The sequence below is a fragment of the Prionailurus bengalensis genome, chromosome E4, assembly GCF_016509475.1.
Source record: "Prionailurus bengalensis isolate Pbe53 chromosome E4, Fcat_Pben_1.1_paternal_pri, whole genome shotgun sequence".
Lineage (NCBI taxonomy): Eukaryota > Metazoa > Chordata > Mammalia > Carnivora > Felidae > Prionailurus > Prionailurus bengalensis.
Window position 1 is genome coordinate 12,692,705 of NC_057360.1, and position 19,690 is coordinate 12,712,394.

Sequence of the window (19,690 nt, forward strand, 5' to 3'; positions counted from 1 at the left end):
TTTTACTCATTTGGTCTTGCCTATTGGAGTATCTGATTATATTTTATGTAACACTAGATTGTGTATAATATTTTAAAGATCGTGTGAAGCTTTTAATGATGTTATTTCCCTGCCTAGAGCATTTACTTTGCTTCTGGTGGAACACTAGCCTAAGCAGATCACTTCACTCTAATCTGGGATTAGACTGACTTTAGGGTGTTAGTCTCTATAGGGGCTGATACTGTTCGTTTTTACTCCAGGTTTGTAGCCCTTTAAGGGTCCCAACTGAAAGCTTGGTTATTTACCAGATCCTTAACACCTTCACAGACTCCAATATCTAATTTTTGTCCCTTCAGTCCCATAAACCTGCAAAAGCTTCCCTCAGTTTCTTAATTTTTTGGCTGCTTCTGAATTGGGAAATATCTCAATGGGAAAACCGCACCAAATATTAGGCTCATGTCTATTATTTGAAGATCTCAAACCCTCAATTTCTAGTCCCAGTGTCATCAAACATTTTTAAGTTCATCCCGCTGTTCAAATTATTGTTGAAATGTTGATCAGATACAAACTATTCTGGCATGACTGGAAGTGAAAGTTAACTACTCCTCTAAAGATTATCACCCTAACATGTTATATCTGGATTGAACTGAACACTTTTTTGACAGTGTTTAACTCATGAACACTAAACAATGACAACCTTCAAATTAATACTTAGGAATAACACTTGGGAAATGGTCTTTTTAATATATTATTTATTTTTTTAACATTTATTCATTTTTTGAGAGAGCATGAGTGGGGGAGGGGCAGAGAAAGAGGGAGACACAGAAGCAGAAGCAAGCTTCAGGCTCTGAACTGATAGCACAGAGCCTGATGTGGGGCTCGAACTCACAAACCATGAGATCATGACCTGAGCCGAAGTCAAAGTCGGATGCTTAACTGACTGAGCCACTCAGGCGCCCCTGGAAATGATCTTCTTGAAGGAACATTAAATATATGTGATTTGTTATTCAGACTGCTAATGGACTTTTAAATTTAAGCTCCTCACATAGCCTACTCTTTCAAATAATGCAATGATAAACATCTTTGGATGTATACTTTTGTGTCATGATTTCTTGATTATTTCCTGAGTAGACTTCTGAAGGCATAATTTCTTGGTCAGAGTTGTAGACATTTTAAAGCACTGCCACATTTTTGCCCTATCGTCTCCAGAAAAACCTAGCTATTTACATGCTAATAATTAGTCTAAATTTTATATGTGTATCTTTAACTTTGTGGGTTTTTTTAATTTAAGAAGTATCAGGAAAATATTTGTATCCTGGAAAATACTTTTCCCCACCCATCATCCAGTCATAAAATTTATAAAAGGAATTTTTATTTTATTCTTCACACACGGCAAAAAATCTCTTTGAGCTTCGTTCAAAATATATTAAATTTCATCCATAAAGATCTTTTATTCCTAGCAACATGTTTGAGTTTATATCAAAGAGGGAGTTCCCATGAAATTCATGTTGTAATGCTTCAATAATTGCTGAAGTAGAGCTCTGGTGAGAAAAGTCTAACAAACAGAAGAGTAACTCAAAATTGTGCCCAAGGTGTGACATTTCCAACATATGTGGGTGGCATAACAGTGTTTCTGCATCTTCTGTTGCCACCCGTTCATAAAACAACATTTGGACATGTTTAATAGAAGCCAGCATATGGTTCAGCTGAGGGAGGGAAAAGGCTCAAAAAGCTCGAGTTCTGTATGTCGGAGTGCCAGGACCAAATGCTGTGTGGCTATCTCTTTAAGAAGCTACAGGAATACGGGGTGGCCTAGGGCTCCTCAACCAGGGAGGCTCACTTCAAATTACCAGCCACGTCTATTATGAAGTGTTGAAAAGAGAAAGAAAAACAAATAATAACGTTACAAAATAAAGTTTATTTTATCAAAATTAAAACTGCTTCCTTCTCTCCACTGGAGAGTAACCTTGAGATGGAACAGTCTGAGGATTACATTGCTGTAATCCCTTAGCAGTTAGTTCCACAGCGGGAGGCGCCTGCTACAGACAAAATTATAGGGTTAGGAATGTGCACAGTTCTGTGACCTGATTGGCTGACTATTCCTCAGGGCTTTTGAATCAAATATTTATACATCTAAATGAGAGCAAAGAAAGGAAAATGGTTCATAAAGAGAGTCCCAGGGCATGTATTATTGAAATAACAGATGGAAATATTATATTTTTGAAACATTCTTTCTATAAAGAAGTCTTATGAAGCGTGTTTTGGTAGGATACGCTGAGCCAAAAGCGGAGGAGGGAGACAGAGCGAGGGGGGAAAAAAAAGTTTTATTTTCAAATATTTGGTGTCAGCAGTATACAAAGTTCGTGCTTCCCCAAAAAAGGCATGTCTCAAAAGGCACGCAGCACAATGTGTCTGCAGTTTCTATTTTACATAATGGTACCAGGGGAGGAATAAATACCTCAGAAAACACTTGATTGTCACCGCCTAGTTTGTGTGTCCAGTCGCCTGAGTGTTGGCCCCTGACGTCTTTGCAGATGGCGTATGGCCTCTTGTCACTGAATTTTTCATGTTTCCTAAAATGATTGAAAGCTAAGCTAAGATCCCAGGCATCCTCTCAGAAAAGCTATTGGCCACCTCATACTTGCTGAAATTTTGGTAACAAATAGGTTAAGATTGCAGATTTTCTGCCACATGGGCAATGTTGTTGGACCATTTAGTCAGGGTTTACGGAATAAAAATGCAGGCAGGCTGTACAAGGCAAAAAGCAAGCAAGCAAGCAGGCAGGCAGAAGGCCAAATGAAAAATTCATCACACTTGCTTTATTTTCCTCTACAAGGGAGCCTGTACCCATGACAGGATCAATAGTTCAGATTTATTCTGTTGTCTTTCCAGAAAAAATACCCCACTACTAAGCAATCAATGTGACGTGTTCATGGTCAGTCCAATTTCTCCGCCATTTAGCTCTGACGACATGGTTCAGTTATTTTGCAGGTCTCAGCTATTAATTGGATCTGCTATATGATGATGTGATTTATTACATGGCAACTGGCAGTTACTCTGGCCAAGGAAAGGAAAAGAATCACAGGAACACAATTATTTTAACCTTGAATCTAGACATGATCTGTATCTACACACACACACACACACACACACACACACACACACACACAAACACACACACACATTAGCCTGGGAGAAGAAGTAATAGTTACGATGCAATAAATAAGGGACGTTCACTCTCACTGAAGTCTAAGCTATTGATATTTGCTGATCAGGTGCTCTAGGTATTAGTAAGAATTTGAGGATTTAGTTTTTGTATACAGGTTCTGAGCACCAAACAACCATTGGTTGGCAAAGGTTAAAAAACCAATAACGTATGACTTCTGCAAAATCAGAGTGAACAATCAGATGGTCACCTCTGTCGAAAGAAAGAAGCGAGGAAGAGAAAAAGGGACAGCAACTCGCTCCCACCCACCAGTGGGGCCACCTCAGAGCAAAGCAGAAAATGTTTTAGTAATGGCTTCTTGGGTGACAGCATCTGCTCAGGGAGTTGGCTCAGAAGGCCTCAGAAGCTCAGGGCCGTAGCCAGCAGCAGTAAGGACTCTTGGCAGAGCTGCTTCCTGTACCTCTTTTGATCACAGGGCTCAAGCTTGGAGAGGTTTTCACCAGTCTTGTGGTTTCCTGGTCGTGCGTCAGTACATTCTGGCTGAAACACTTCACTTCCTTCAGGCCAGCCCCTCCACCAATGGCTCCCGGCTCCATAGCGCATTCTCTCCAGCTTTGAACTAGACTCCAAGGACACTGCTGGCTGCAGCAAGAATCCTAAACGAGAGGCTTGCAGCTGGGATACCAGCACTGCTCTTCTTGTGACGAGGAAGTAGCAAGGGGGGAGAAAATAGATCCAATGGAATCACACCAAAAGTCCACTGAAGCAGTGAGGCACAGAATATCATGTGTGGTTCCCATGCAATCTCTTTTCAAAGGAAGTCTGCAATAGAATTACTTGGGCAACTGGTTAAAATACAGAGATTTCTGATCTAATCTCAGGCCTTCTAAACCAGAATCTCTGGGTGGGGACGGGTAATCTGTTTTTTAAGAAGCTCCTTGTAATTCTGAAGTTTCGTCACTATCTAGTGTAATATGCCGAATTTCATAAATTAGGAAACTTCAGGCCCAGAAAAACGGGGTCACTTTGCTAAGGTAAAACAGGTAACTTGATTCTCACGTACTGCTCTTCCCACTGTACCACACTGTTCCCCACTCTTTGTTTTTGTGGTTCTGTTTTGGGCTTGGGTGTCAGGCTCCTAACCATGGACTGTTTCCATGTGCATTGTGGCCCTGAGTATTTCTCCAAAGAGGACTCATTCTGCTTCCACAGGGCCCCTTTCAAATCGCACTACCCTCAATTCAGGTAGTACTGGAAAAATATGTAAGTTCTAAACAACTATCAAAAGAGGTAGTGCTTTTGTTCAAAAATTGAAACATTTCATTCAGAAGTTTCAGGGATATATACAGAACAAAGTTTCTGCTGCCTGATTTGGGGGAGTGGTGCAGAGTAGGAAGAGTTGAAAGGAAGACCAAAGAATTTCCTAATGAAAATGGTTTATTTCCCTCTGGAACTGAATGGTATCAGAAACATTAAATTTTGCAATGGATCAGAAGCATCATAAGCTGAAAATAGTACCAGGAACAACATAGGTTTTTATCATTCACATGTTACCCACTAGAGCTTAGATTGTGCCGAGAGTCAGGGACTATCTCAGAGAAGTCATAGTTCCATGTGATTAAATACTTAATTGTAAATGCATGGATGATGTTTTATAGAGTGCAAGAATAAAATTGTGTTGTGTAATACAACTTTTGGAATCAGTATATCTGAATCAAAATCCCAGATCTACCACTGACTACCTGTGTGGACTTGAGGAAGTTATTTAATTTTTTTTGAGGCTTAATTTTGTTATCTATAAGATGAAGCCTGACAGGGCTCTTAAGAATATTAAAGCATGGGATGGGGAAGGAATCAGTGATGGGGTGCTTAAGTTATTCAAGAAAATAAAAGGCAAAGCAAAAAAAGTGTAGTATGAATGAAGATTATCCAAGGGGAAATACATCTAGACTAATAAGACCAAAAGAGTAACAAACTAAAAATATTTGTAGGATAGTTAACCTAAAGTCTCCGGCTGAGTGTTTTTACCAAATCTCAAGTTCTGCGGCCAGAGGAAAAACTCTACCCAACCCCAGGAGTATGTAAAGATTGTTGAGCATGGCTTGAATGTATGCAATGGATAAACTCCATGAAATTAAGGATTTTAGCTGTTTTGTTCACTTCTGTGCCCAGTGTTTAGTTGTAGAATGAATGAATGGATTGGTAGGATCTAATAAGGGCCAAAAGCCTGGACACCTCAACAAGGGAAGAGGCTGATGAATCTGTAGTGGATATTTATCACAGGGTTTGATCCCACGACCCTGGGATCATGATCTGAGCCAAAATCATGAGTCGACACTCAATTGACTGAGCCACCCAGGCATCCCAGAGAAGTTCTAATATTAGTAACAAATTGCTCAATAAATAAAGTATTACTATTATCTCAAATTAGATGACATGTTAAGATAGCTAGAAGTTTGCCTTAAACACTTCTAAAATATTGCTACAATATAATGGAGACTTGGAGGATAAGTGTTGGAAATAGAGAGCAATTTAATAAATCCTTCTTGTATTGAGTTGAAGCCCAAAGCCATTACAGAAATTAAGAAAGAAAGAAAGAAAGAAAGAAAGAAAGAAAGAAAGAAAGAAAGAGAAAGAGAGAGAGGGAGGGAGGGAGGGAAGGAAGGAAGGAAGGAAGGAAGGAAGGAAGGAAGGAAGGAAGGAAAAGATAAGTAGCAAAAAGAGAACAGGATCAAATACTTAAACCAAAATATAAGTAAGCGGAAACCTGTGGTTATTTTGTAGCTTACTTTCTCTTAAAATACCCTTTGCATAACAAGGTCAAGTTAGTGACGATAAAATGAATCGAACTGTCATAAAGAACAAGCAGAGCTCCTACTTCACAGCTCTCTGCTGTATGTCCAGCGCCTTGGTCAGTGGAAATGATGTGGCATGCTGGGTATGAGCTCAGGCCTGGGTCAGAGAGACGAAGATTTGTCCCTCCCTAGTTCTGTGACTTCAAGCAAGCCATTTAGACTGACTGGACCTTGGTTATTTTTGTTTTTCTGCAAAAGAGAGAGAAGAATACACACCTCACAAGAGTTTCATAAAGTTTGATCCAGAATCTGGTACGTTCTACAGGCTCAACAAATGGTAACCGCCATTTTCATGATCATCGTCGTTAATGTTTTTGAGATATTGAAATAACTCAGACGTATCATTTAGAAATGTGCTACATGAGGGGCGTCTGGGTGGCTCAGTCGGTTGAGCGTCCGACTTCGGCTCAGGTCATGATCTCATGGTTTGTGAGTTCGGGCCCCGCATCAGGCTCTGTGCTGACAGCTCAGAGCCTGGAGCCTGCTTCTGATTCTGTGTCTCCCTCTCTCTCTGCCCCCCTGCCCCACACATGCTCTGTCTCTCTCTGCCTCTCAAAAATAAAGAAAACTAATTAAAAAAAAATTAAAAAAAAAAAAAAAAGAAATGTGCTACATGATTTGGTGTGGAAAATGGATCCGGGAAATACGGTCATTGCTGGGCCCCCTGGGAGAAAGACCTAAAAGTTCTATTCCCCAGCAGCAGTTGGGATGGCTATATTTAGCTTTTATATATAACCTCACAGTCACAAACTACATGCAAGTTTTACTATACACCAATTAACGTTCTGGTTACACACAATAGATTTTACCTTTTGCTGATGGAGCAACAAAGCAAAGGAAAAGGAAATACTTGGCCTGGGATCCTAAGATGAGCCATAATTATCATAACTCCCCAAATCCCAGCCCTGGGTTCAGCCAAACAAACTAGGGTTTCCATGAGGTTTAACAGTGAGTCAACCCTGGAGATATTTGGGACAATTTTAAAACAATCCAAGTCGACTTCATATTTTTTACATTGTACAAAAGAGTGAACTGAAACAGAGGAACAGGGAATACAAGACAGTGTAGTAAAGGAAGCAAGGAGTCTTTTAGGTTCTGCTGTAAAAACAAAGTAGATTTGATTCATGAGCTATAGGAAGATTATTCTGCCAACAGAGAACCAAAAGAGTGAGGTCAGTTTCAGAGAAAAATGATCAACATGGTCTGTGTGGTTACTAAGGTGGTTGCATGGAGACCTACATTTTTTTTAAATAAAATAAGAAATATTGAGTCAAATTCTGAGAGGCTGGAGAATAGAGTAGAAAGAACACAGATGTAGCAATAAGGAGACCTGGCTCTGTTCATCTGGAATTTCACTGCTTTATGGAATCACAGAGTTGCTCTAGAGGAGGTATCTAACCTAACCCTACAGAATGCTTAAAAGGACACAATGAAAGTTTTTTCTAAAGAAGTATTTTAAAAACCACCCACATTCTCTATCTCCCCACCCCCACCAACCAAAAAAAAAAAAAAAAAAAGAAAAGAAAACCGGGAAAAATGTAACCCTAAATCCCATTCTCTTTTACCCACAAATAAACGCTTATTAACAGTGGTATTAGATACTACAAAATATTCAAAGGCCTATAAAACATGGATTCTACAGTTGGAAAATTCAGTTAGAGGGTAAAACATAAAAGGATATAATTATATACAGATAAATGAAGACATAATTTGATAAATTACTAAAAGATTTCTATAGAAGACTGCTATAGAAATCCATTCAAGTTGATGAGAGGCTGCTGAAAGCTGGAATAATCAAGGGACGCAAAATAAAAGGAAGTTGGGTTTGAGTTCAGACATGAAGGATTTAAACTGTTAAAGTGGAAGTGTGGTTTTATATTATACTGTAGAGTTAGAAATTTACCTTATGGACATGGGGGAGAATTATCTAAAATTTTTTTACATAGTAATGAATCTTTCGGAAGGGTCATCTAGCAAAAGTGGTTAGGAGGGAGATAGTAATAAAGGAGACTCATTAGAAAACATTTGTGATAGTTCAAATGTAATAAAAAAAAAGTAATATAGTGATGGTTGTGGGAAATAAAATGAGACAAAGTATGTGAGAGATGTTTTGAGAGATTTCTTGAAAAAAATCTACAAAATCTGACAATTGATTAGGTGGAGAAAGTAAAGATCAGTATAAAAAACTAGGCAAGAGTGACTGGTTTTAAGCCTAAATTTAGAAAAACATGGTACCATTTATAGACTGAAGATATCAAAGGGGAATGTTTTGGCAAATCTTGAGAATAAAATATTCAGTAACAGTGCTCAGGGAGTGGTAATAACTGCAGAAATCAATACTGGCAGTTATGTTCAGAGATGTCATAAGAAATCAGGGGAATCTAGAGGAAATGGGAGACTAGGAACCAAATAATTTAACGCCACATTTGACAAATCCCAATTGTCTGTAAATATACCTACCCTGTGGACAGGGCATCATCTACTGTGACATAAGCAGCATATCAACTTCACATGGCCTTAGAAAAATGAATAGTATAATTCGCTTAGATGTTACCAAAACCCAGGTACCCTAATGTCATTCAGGGTGTATGTGGAATATGTCAACAGAATAACTTTTGTTACAGTACATTCTAAGAATGATGATTTATTGCCCTAATAACTGACAAATACCTTAATAATTATGGTAGGCAGAATAATGGTCCCCCAAAGATGTCTATGTCCTAATCCCTGGAACCTACGATATGTGACCTTACATTGCACAAGAACCTTTGCAGAGGTGATAATGTGAAGAATCTTGACAGGGGGAGATTACTCTGGATTATACCATGTGGTCTTTTTTTTTTAGTCCTTTTTTAGTAGAAGAGGCATGCAGGAGAGTCAGAGTTAGAAACAGATTTGAAGATGTTGTTTCTAAATTTGATGATGGAGAAAGTGGCCATAAGCCAAAGAATGCAGGTAACCTCTAAAAGCTGGAAAGGGCAAAGAAACAGATTCTCCCCTAGAGCCTCTAAAAGGAATGCAGCCCTGTCAACATTCTGATATTAGCCTAGTGAGGGACTCTTGCTGAACTTGTGACCTACAGGTGTAAGATAATGAATTTGCATGTTTAAAGTCACTAAGTTAGTGGCAACTTGTTACAGAAGCAATAGGAAATTCATACAATAATATTACACATATATTCTGAGTGATACATGCTCACTGTAGAAAATTTAAAAGATTTTTTTAATGTTTGATATAAACATCAAACTTCCCCAGCCATGACAGAACAACTAGTACCTGCCTTGCCTTCCTGTCATAAACTGCTAGGAAACTGGACAAAATATAAGAAATATAAAAAGCAATACTTTTTCAGACACAGGGCTTTACTCTTTACAAGAAATAAGGAAAATAAAGTGAGCTCTGCAATCCCTTAGCTTTCTTCCTGAAAACACTTTTGAGACCACATTTGAATTCCAATCTTTTAGAATGGAGAGAGACTTTTCTGAACACCCACAGCATGGAGTAGAGACTCAAGAAAGATTGCACTTTGTTGCAGGACTAGACTAACTCAAGACTAACACTAAAGAAGCTTAAAAAAAAAAAAGGCTGGGTGCGCCTGGGTGGCTCAGTCAGTTAAGCCTCTGACTCGTGATTTTGGCTCAGGTCATGATCTCACCATTCATGAGATCAAGCCTCACGTCAGGCTCTGCACTGACAATGCAGTGCCTGCTTGGGATTCTCTCTTTCCCCCTCTCTGTCTGCCCCTCCCCTGCTCATGCTTTCTCTCTTCCTCTCTTTCCCCTCTCTCCAATTAAATAAATAAACGTTTTATGTTTAAAGCCTGAAAGAATTAAGCTGAATCACAATCTAAATCTAACTAGCACTCAAAACAAAATGCAACATCCTTTAAAAAAAAGAAAACAAAATGCACAGATTCATCAAAGTAATAGTCACCATGTCCAGCAACCAATCAAAAAAGGCCTAGAGAAGCAAAGAGGTTTGGAAATATAACCCGTAAGTCAAAGAAAAATGAATCAATAGAAACAGATGTAGAAATAATGGAGATGGTAGAATTAGCAGACAAGAATATTAAAACAGCTCTTATAAATATAATTGTGAATTTAAATTAAAACATAAGGACAAAAAAAGTAGAACCTGTAAAAGAATCAGACTGAACTGTAGAGATGAAGTTCCTCTCTAGAGTTTCACTCGATGGGAATAACCTCAGATTAGACATTCGATAAGAAAAGATCAGTGAGGAGTGCCTGGGGGGCTCAGGTGGCTGAGTGTGCAATCAGTTCAGGTTGTGATCTTTCAGTCGTGAGATGGATTCCCACATCAGGCTCCACACTCAGGACAGAGCTGCTTAAGATTTTCTCTTTCTCTCTCCTTCTGTCCCTCTCCCCCACTCATGCTTTCTCTCTCTCTACAAAAAATTTAAAAATTAAGATCAGTGAACTTGAAAACCTATCAAGAGAGACTGTTTAGATTCTAGAACACCAGGAAAAAATGGCTTAAGAAAAAGAGAAGACTTAGTGACTTGTGGGACAACATCATCTCCTTAACATACATATATATATGGATTCCCGTGGAAAAACTATTTGAAGACATAAAAGCAGAAATTTTCCCAAACTTGATAAAAGGTATAACCCATATGTCCAAGAAGCCTACATAGTCAATAAGCAAAAGAAAAACCATAGGAAAGTATATCATTATTAAGCAGTCAGAGAAAAAGCCCCATTACATACAGGGGAATAAATATAAGAATGACTAATGACTTTTCACTAGAAATAAAAAAGCAAGGAGACAATGGAACAGTGACTTTGAAGTGACTAATATAAAATATGTTCATCTAGAATTTGATAGTTGAGAAAAAACAAATTTCAAGCATGGGGGTAAATGAAAACCTTTAAATATAAACAAAAGCTGAAAGAAGTTGTCACTAGCAAACACCTACTAAAAGAAATATTGAAGGATGTACTTCAGGCTAAAGGAAACCAGATGGAAACTTGGATATATATAAAAAAACCCTTTTTTAAAGCTGGAAATGGCATACATAGATAAATATACAAGATCTTCATTTACTTGCCATTTACTTTGGTTTTTAAAAATCAACTGTTGAGAATAATAACAATGTACTTGAAGACTTATAATATATGTAGCAATACAATCTATGACAATATTAGCATAAAGTGTAGGGCACAGCAAATGGAAGTATATGTACCATGGTAAGGATGTTGTTTTACACATGAAGTAGTATAATGTTATTTAAAGGCAAACCTTAAGAAGTTAAAGACATATGGGCACAGTTTCCATTCAGGTCATGGTCTCATGGTTTCAGGAGTTGAAGCCCTGTGTCAGGCTCTGCACTAATAGTGCAGAGCCTGCTTGGGATTTTCTCTCTCTCTCCCTCTCTCTGCTTCTCCCCCACTGACACTGTCTCTGTCTCTCTCGAAAATGAATAAAAAAACAAACACAAAAAAAAGAAGTTAAAGATGTACACTGTAAACCTTTGAGCAATCACTTAAGAGAAAAAAAGAGATATAGCTTGCTGTCTCAGTTAAAAGGCAGAAATTACACTGGATAAAAAAGCAAGACAGAACTATATACTGCCTAAAATAAATGCATTTTAAATATAAAGACAGAAATAGGCTAAGAATAAAAGAATGGGGAAAGATACACCAGGCAAACACTACCATAAGAAAGGTGATGTGGCTATTCGAATATCAAAGTATATTTCAGAACAAGAAATATTAGCAGAAATTTAAAGAACATTTCATAATGATAAAGGGGTAAGTTCATCAAAAAGATGTATTCCTAAATGTGGATACAGTCAATAACAGAGCTTCAAAAACAAAAACTCATAAACATCAAAGGAGAAATAGAAAAATGCAAAATTATAATAGGATGCAAAAGCACAGCTCTCCCAGCAATAAAACAAGTTGACAGAAAATCAGTCTGTAAGGTTTGAACGCTATCAAACAACTTGAAACCAATTTGACATATACCAACAATGGCAGGATAGACGTTTTTTTCAAGTATAAACGGAACATTTTCCAAGATAGACCACATACTAGGCTATAAGACAAGTCTAAAAAAATTAAAAGGACTGAAGTCATACAGTATATAGCTTCTGGTCTCAAGAAAATTAAAAAATAAATTAATAACAAGATATATGAAAATTCACTATATTTGAAAATTAAACAACATACTTCTCAATAACCAATAAATTAAAGAAGAAAATTAGAAAGCAAGTAAGATAAAATTTCAACTCTATGAAAATGAAAACACAAGCATATCAAAGTTTGTGGGATTCAGTTAAATCAGTGCTTGGAGATAAATTTACAGCTATAATGCCTATCTTGGAAAAAAAGAATGTCTGCCATTGGTAATCTAAGCTTTCATTTTAAGAAGGTAGAAAAAAAGATGATACTATTAAGCATAACAGAAATATAAAGAAGGAAATTATAAAGAGCAAAAATCAGTAAAATTGAAAAGATAAATAGATAAAAATAAAAAGTCTAAGGGCTACTTCTTTAAAACATCAATGAAAATTATAAACACTTAGCTAGTTTGATCAAGAAGACAAAGATTTTCACTAACCATAATAGGAAAAAAAAAGATGAACTTGACTTAATCAACATTTTCTTAAAAATCAACTTCTGCTCTTCTAATGACATCACATGGAAATCAAAATGAAAACCACAAATAGGGGAGGGTGTCTGTAATACATATATCTGGTAATACTATACCAGGTAATATGTAATAGATATATTTGGCTTGTAGCCGAGTTTATATATATAGAAATATTTATCTGTCACTCTTGCAATTATATAAGAAAAAAACCCAATTTTCAAAAATGGGTAAAAAAAATTTGAACATACCTTTTGGAAAAGAAAATATAAAAATGGCCAGTTAGGGGAAAAGGTTTTCTACATCATCACTAATCAAGGGAACACAAAGTATTGCTACACATGCATTTAGAATGGCGACAAAATTTAAACTATCAATATCCGCTCTTTTTTATGAATGAAAAGCAATGGATGCTCTCATATACTGATGGTGGAGTGTGAAATGGCATACACCCTTTTGGAAAACTGTTCAGCAATTTGTCTGACAGTACACTTACCATTTGGCCCAGTGATTTCATTTTTAGATATTTATCAGCAAAAATTGAAAACATATGTCCACAAAAAGTCTTATATATAACTGCTCAAAACAGCTTTATTTATAATGACCCCAAACTAGAAACAACCTAAAGGTCCAGTAAGAGGTAACTGGATAAGCAGATTATGAGTACTACTCCACCAGAAAAATAAAAGGGGAATGAACTACTGACACGAGCAACAACATGAAGTTTCAGTGACATTATGCTGAGTGAAGAAAGCCAGAGACAAGAGTACATCCTCTTCTATTGTACGTACATTTTATTGTACTGCCGTATATTCCATTATATGAAACCCAGAATAGGCGAAAGTCATTTATAGTGACAGAAATCAGGTCAGTAGGTGCGTGAGATTTGTTGACAACAAATAGCCACAAGGAACCTTTTTGGGCTGATTTTCTGCATCTTAGCCTGGATGATGGTTACATGGGTGTATATAATTGCCGATGCTTATTAATTTTTCACTTAAATTATGTGCATCTTATTCTATGTAGTTTATATTTCAACAGCATTCATTTTAAAAGAAAAATATATAAAAATCATCTATAAACCTACCACTCGATTTTGTTACAAATACTTCTAATTTGCCCCCAAATTTTACTCATAGTTAAGATTCTATGCATTGCATGATACCATTTTCTCTACTTCTATCTACCACTTATAGTCAATTCACCATGTCACCAATTATTATTTGTAGCATTAAATAACTTATTGATCCCCGCTATGTTAGTTTAATAAAACAGTATCTTATGGTTTAGATTTTCATGTTTTCACTTTATAAATAACATTCCAGTGCTCATCTCTGCACATTAATATTGTCCACATTTGCATCATTCCTTTGGGAAAGATTTCTAGAAAAGAAATACTGGGTTAGGTTAAAAGACAAAGGAAGGAGATATTTTAATATGTGGCTCCTATTATTCTGGAATCTGACTTGTAAGAATTCTACTTAGAAGCTTAGCCATATTAAGAAGCCTAGCCTGAGATTCTTTTGTTTGGAAGATACATTTTAGTTAATTAGCCGCTTAGGAACTAGGGCAAGACCTCAAGGAAGAGTTAACAAAAGAGAGTCGCAAAATGCCCACGGAAGGTTTGTTCTGTTGCTGGTAGACCCTTTGCTTTGTTTTGCTGAGTCCCATTAGGATTCATCTATGAACATCCGTGGCAGGAGCTAGAGGGGACGTGAATCGTTCCACTGACTCCTCGTGGTTCGCTCTCCTTAGTCCTTCAGCTTTCTTTCAGATGTCTCCTTATCAGAGAGGTCTTCCCTAGCCTCTCTATGTAATTTAATGACCTCCCTGGCATCTACACACACACACACACACACACACACACACACACACACACACACACACATTTTCTTCTCAGCCTGATGCATTTTTTCTTCACGGCACTTACCATCATCTGACACCTACCACACACAGAGTAGGGAAAGCAGGGATTTTTGTCTTGTTCATCATCATTATTATTATTATATTATTATATTATATTATTATATCATCATTATTATTACCTCGAATGTACCTGTTCACAGGAGGCAAGCGACTGCCTCACCATAGGTCCTCAACTATTTGTTGAATGCAAGCTTGAACGAATTGAGGAACTGTAAGTTGCTGACAGAAAATCCTAGAGGAAAATAAAAATAATACAAGACTGTTCTTGTGTTTGAGGAGAAACCAAACCAAAACAAAGTAAACAACTATTGGGGAAGAATTAAAATGTCTACTGGAGATGTTTGCTAGCCAACCGTTATATTTAAATTGTTTTGTAAGTTTACGATGAAAACCCAAGACCTGCCTCCCACTCTTGACAAAATCTCTAGTTAAATTTACAATGAGTGGATTTAGGGGGCAAATGTGAAATAGGCTGAGTTCTACAGCAAGTCTGACAAGGGAAGTGCAGAGTCAAACAGCAAAGCACTTATAAAATAAAATTTTTAAAAGCACTTGTGGATTCTTCAGTTCTTAATCATAGATAAAGTTGTAAAGAATGATTCACCACCTGGGGCACCTGGGTGGCTCAGTCGGTTAAGCTTCTGACTTTGGCTCAAGTCATGATCTCACGGTTCATGGGTTGGAGCCCTGCGTGACGCCCCACAAGACACAGATTCTGTGCCTCCCTCTCTTTCTCTGCCCTTCCCCACTTGTGCCCGCTCTCTCAAAAATAAATAAACATTAAAAAAATGATTCATCACTCATGATTATGAGTACATGATTTTTCATTTATACACATTATAGGTATAATTACTATACTTTTCAGAGTCACACAAGAGATATAAGAAGAAAATGAATTTTATCATGGCAGACACTAGAACAATATAAATAACCAAAGCCACTGAAGGTAACTGAATGATAAGTTAAGGTATTAAAATTTATAAACCATTCAAGTACTAAGTCCATAAACTCTTGAAAGGCATATTGGAAATAGGCTAAGCTCATGATTAATGAAGACAATTTGACATGATCATATTTTCTATTTGAAAGTTCTATACTAAAATCAATGTAGTTCCTTCTTTATCCTGACTAGGTAAGACTGAGAACACCATAAAATGAGTATCTTCACAGGAAGGCATTTTCCCATCAGCATAACACATTTTACAGATTCCTAGATTACAGTAGTAGTAAAAATTCTAGTTGATTGCTTATTAGTTCAAGGTTTCTGTCCAATGAAATTGATAGTTACTATATCTTCTTTTTTAAATTCTTTTAACAGTGTATTTATTTTTGAGAGAGACAGGGAGAGTGAGCAGGGGAGGGGCAGAGAGAGAGGGAGAGAGAGAATCCCAAGCAGGCTCTGCAAGAGATCATGACCTGAGCAGAAACCGAGAGTCAGATGCTTTTTTTTTTTTTAACATTTATTCATTTTTGAGAGTGAGAGAGACAGTGCATAGCAGGGGAGGGGCAGAGAGAGGGAGATACAGAATCCGCAGCAGGCTCCAGGCTCTGAGCTGTCAGCACAGGGCCCGACATGGGGCTCAAACTCACAAACTGCGAGCTCGTGACCTGAGCTGAAGTCGGACGCTTAACCAACTGAGCCACCCAGGCGCCCCTAGATGCTTTTTTAAAAAATGTTTATTTATTTTTGAGAAAGAGAGAGACAGACTGTGAGCAGGGGAGGAGTAGAGAGAGAGGGAGACACAGAATCTGAAGCAGGCTCCAAGGCTCCAAGCTGTCAGCACAGAGAGCCAGGTGGGGTATGAACCGATGAACCGTGAGATCATGACCTGAGCTGAAGTTGGATGCTTAACCGACTGAGCCTAGAGTCAGATGCTTAACCGACTGAGCCACCCAGGTGCCCCAGTATCTTCTTGATTCTACGATGCCTTTGACAGTCATATACACTATTAATTTAACAACAACTGTGGACACAAGAATAAGTAAACAAATGTAGTAAATATTCACATTGAATATGAGATGCATTCCAACCACGAGAAAGGTCAGTTTCGGGCAAAGTGCATCTTATCATTGTGGAAATACTGTGGTATGAAAATAGAAGATTTGAATTCAGCACGTTCATTGCTTCCTGGTTTTGAAACCTGTATTTTGAAAACTGAATCTTTTTGGCTCAATTGTCTGACTCTAGAAGACCATTCTCTTCTTCCTTGTGAGGCAGAGGAAAGGAGGACTGAGGAAGGGAAGAGTAGACCAGATGATCTTTGAAGGAACCCTACAGCTCTAAGGTTGTGGTTCTGTTTCTTGACAATACAATTACTAGAAGGAAGAAGATTCTAATGTGACTAATTCATGCAAACACTTGTGTTGATTTTCATTCTGATCCAAATCTTGATCACACTTCTTACAGAATTTCTACCTTTGTAGCCCCTGATTTTAAGAGGGCCCCTAAAGTTGTTGATTTTAGAGGTCGGTAAGTCATTCTTTCTACATAAAATCTTCGACGACAAGCTCCAATAGCCAAAGTAGACACAGCTTCCAATGAGCAGGACGGCAGCCCCACTTCTAATAAGTTAATCCAATGGTTTTTGTCATGAGCAAAACAAGAAATCATGTTTTTAATCATACTAAAAGGTCTCTGCATCTTGTTAACATCTGGAGTTCAATCACTTCTGTGCTAAAAACTGGGGAATGCTTCAGCAGGGCATAAATCTTGCCCCTCATTGTACATGCGATCCAGATGCTGGAGGAGAATTAACGTTCGTTTGTAACACATCTGGTGTCGGCAGCTTTGAGTAAACTCTAATAGAAAGAGTGCGGAACTAACGTGGCATTACACCTTCCCTCGGGCCAGGGGTTCTAGACTGAAGGTAAAAGCCTGCAGGTGTCCCTTGGGGCTTAGCAATAAACTGCACTAATCAGCTCTGGCATTGTGTTAAGTGCAGGGTGTTTTGAATTTTCCACAGAAATTTCACAGCCCAGTAATTCTACATTCCAACTGTCTGCTTTTGACAACTCTTTAGATGTTCCACCATCTTGAAACTCCAAATAAAGGGAAGGCCCAGAATCACTGTCAGGGTTAGGCTATCCCAAAAGATGGGAAAGGGCAGATCACGACCAGAGCAGTTGTGAACCAGTAACAGGATGCGGCTAACTGTAGGTATCAGAGGTGGCTTCAGTTCGGTCAACAAAGGCAGTCCCCGGTAGAGTTGAAAGAGCATTGAATTTGAATTGGGACATCTGAGCTTAAGTCCCACTTCAGTATGTGTGCAGAAGTCCAAAATTACCTGGGTCACGGTTTCTCACAAGGATATCTGAGAGCCAAATAAGATGATGGCTTTTTGTAACAAATGGCTCAAGTCCTAAATTCTTAGGATAGCATTTTAATTCACTTTGTAGTATAGCTTTCCTTTCCAAACTCCTTTATCCTCCATATACACTTGGTATTTAAATTACCACAAGTATCTTGCTTTTCAAAATCCTATTGCATTCTTTTGTGCTTTGGAGACTTTATCCAGGCTACCCCTATGGGTTTTCTTTGCCTCAGTTCTTTTGCCGACCTGTGATTTCCCACTAAGCCCTATGTCTTCTTCTCCACACTCACACGTGTCTCTATGATAGCACTTTGTGCGGAACATCATATATTGTCCACTGTTTTTTTTTGTGTGCCTATCTCCTTGGCTACACTTTGATCCTGCTTCATGAGAATCTGGGAAAGAAAAGGTGATATCTATTAGAAGTACTCAAATAACTCTGCAGGATACATTTCATTTGTTGCAGATGGCCTCTGATTACATCACACTTCCAGGAGAAAAGTATTTATGATAGTCAAATGATAGGGCATAGAAATGCTACTGGGTATTTGGAGGGTTTATATTAGGATTTAAAAGAACATCTAGTTAACCATGGGAGTGTTTGTATGATAGCGTTGTGCTCTGTTGGGGGCCAGGCTCTGAGGTCAGGGAAGCAGGATGCTTGCCCCACAGGAGCATCTAGAGAAAGATCAGCTTCACATTCCCCCATTCACACTCTGCCCGGCTCTTGTGCTCATTGAGGGAAATTGTGGGTGAAGCCTTCCACCCTATTCTAAGTGTTCTTTAAGTTGGTGCAGCATGTATGGTTGAATTTTATGAGTTAAATGTGCATATGACGTGATTTCACCAATCATATGTTTTGAATTTTGTATTTGTAACTATAAGTAGAATGCCAGAAGAAGCTACTTTCCAATTTAGACTTGAAAACTGCCATACCACCAAGTGAATCATATAGCCTAAAAGAGATAAGACATGAACATTGATACACATTTATAATCTCATTACAAGAAAAAAAATGTGAACTAAAACAGTAAGATTGACAAGAGTACTGATGCCTTAAAGAGACAGATCTCTAGCAGTGATAAGATCCTGAGAACTGCCCTTTGCTTTTGAATAGCATGTATATTTCCCCCAGTACTTTTGTATGTGAGTCATTCATGCATTTGTGTTCTCTGCCCACCTGTAAAGTAATGCTCTAGATCAAGCCTAGGGAAGAAGGAAAACCAAAAAATGATTACATCCATCTAAAAATAGCCAGACAGGAATCATCAGCTGTTCAAAAGAAAAGTTTTATAAGTATACTTATAAATGCTTATTGTAGAAATACTTAGATTGAACAAGACATCTTCAATTCAGGTTGGATTGATAAGTAACTAATAGAAGACAAAACCATCGATGTGCTGAAGACACACACACACACAGACACATACACACACACACACACACACACACACACACACACACACACTGACCGAATTCACAACTGATACGACTTTAAGAAACACTAAAGAACATATTTTAAGCTGAAGGAAAATAAGAACAGTTACAAGTGCAAGAAGCAATCAACAGTTGTGGAAAGGGTAAATATGTACATAAATATAAAAGAATATTAACTGTTTAAAATAACAATAATGATAATTTCTTGTGAGGCTTACAACATGTAGAAGCACAGGACAATAGCAAAACAGTATAGGCAACAATGGAGGTATACTGTTTTAAATTTCTTGCATTGTTGAAAAAGCAGTAAGTAATTTTTTAAGTGAACTCTTTCATCCCCATCACGTGTTTAAACCATCCCCCCACCACCTCCCTTCTGGTAACCATCAATTTGTTCTCTATAG

The 19,690-nt window shown here is 37.8% G+C and overlaps 1 long non-coding RNA gene across 2 annotated transcripts in view; it reads right to left on the reverse strand.

Annotated features, from left to right (window-relative positions):
- Window positions 1-19,690, reverse strand: part of LOC122476303 — a 133,768-nt gene that overhangs the window by 80,088 nt on the left and 33,990 nt on the right. For both annotated transcript variants that reach the window (XR_006295450.1, XR_006295449.1), the window contains exon 2: window positions 14,658-14,770. This is a non-coding gene — a long non-coding RNA (uncharacterized LOC122476303). The remainder of the gene's footprint in view (window positions 1-14,657; window positions 14,771-19,690) is intronic.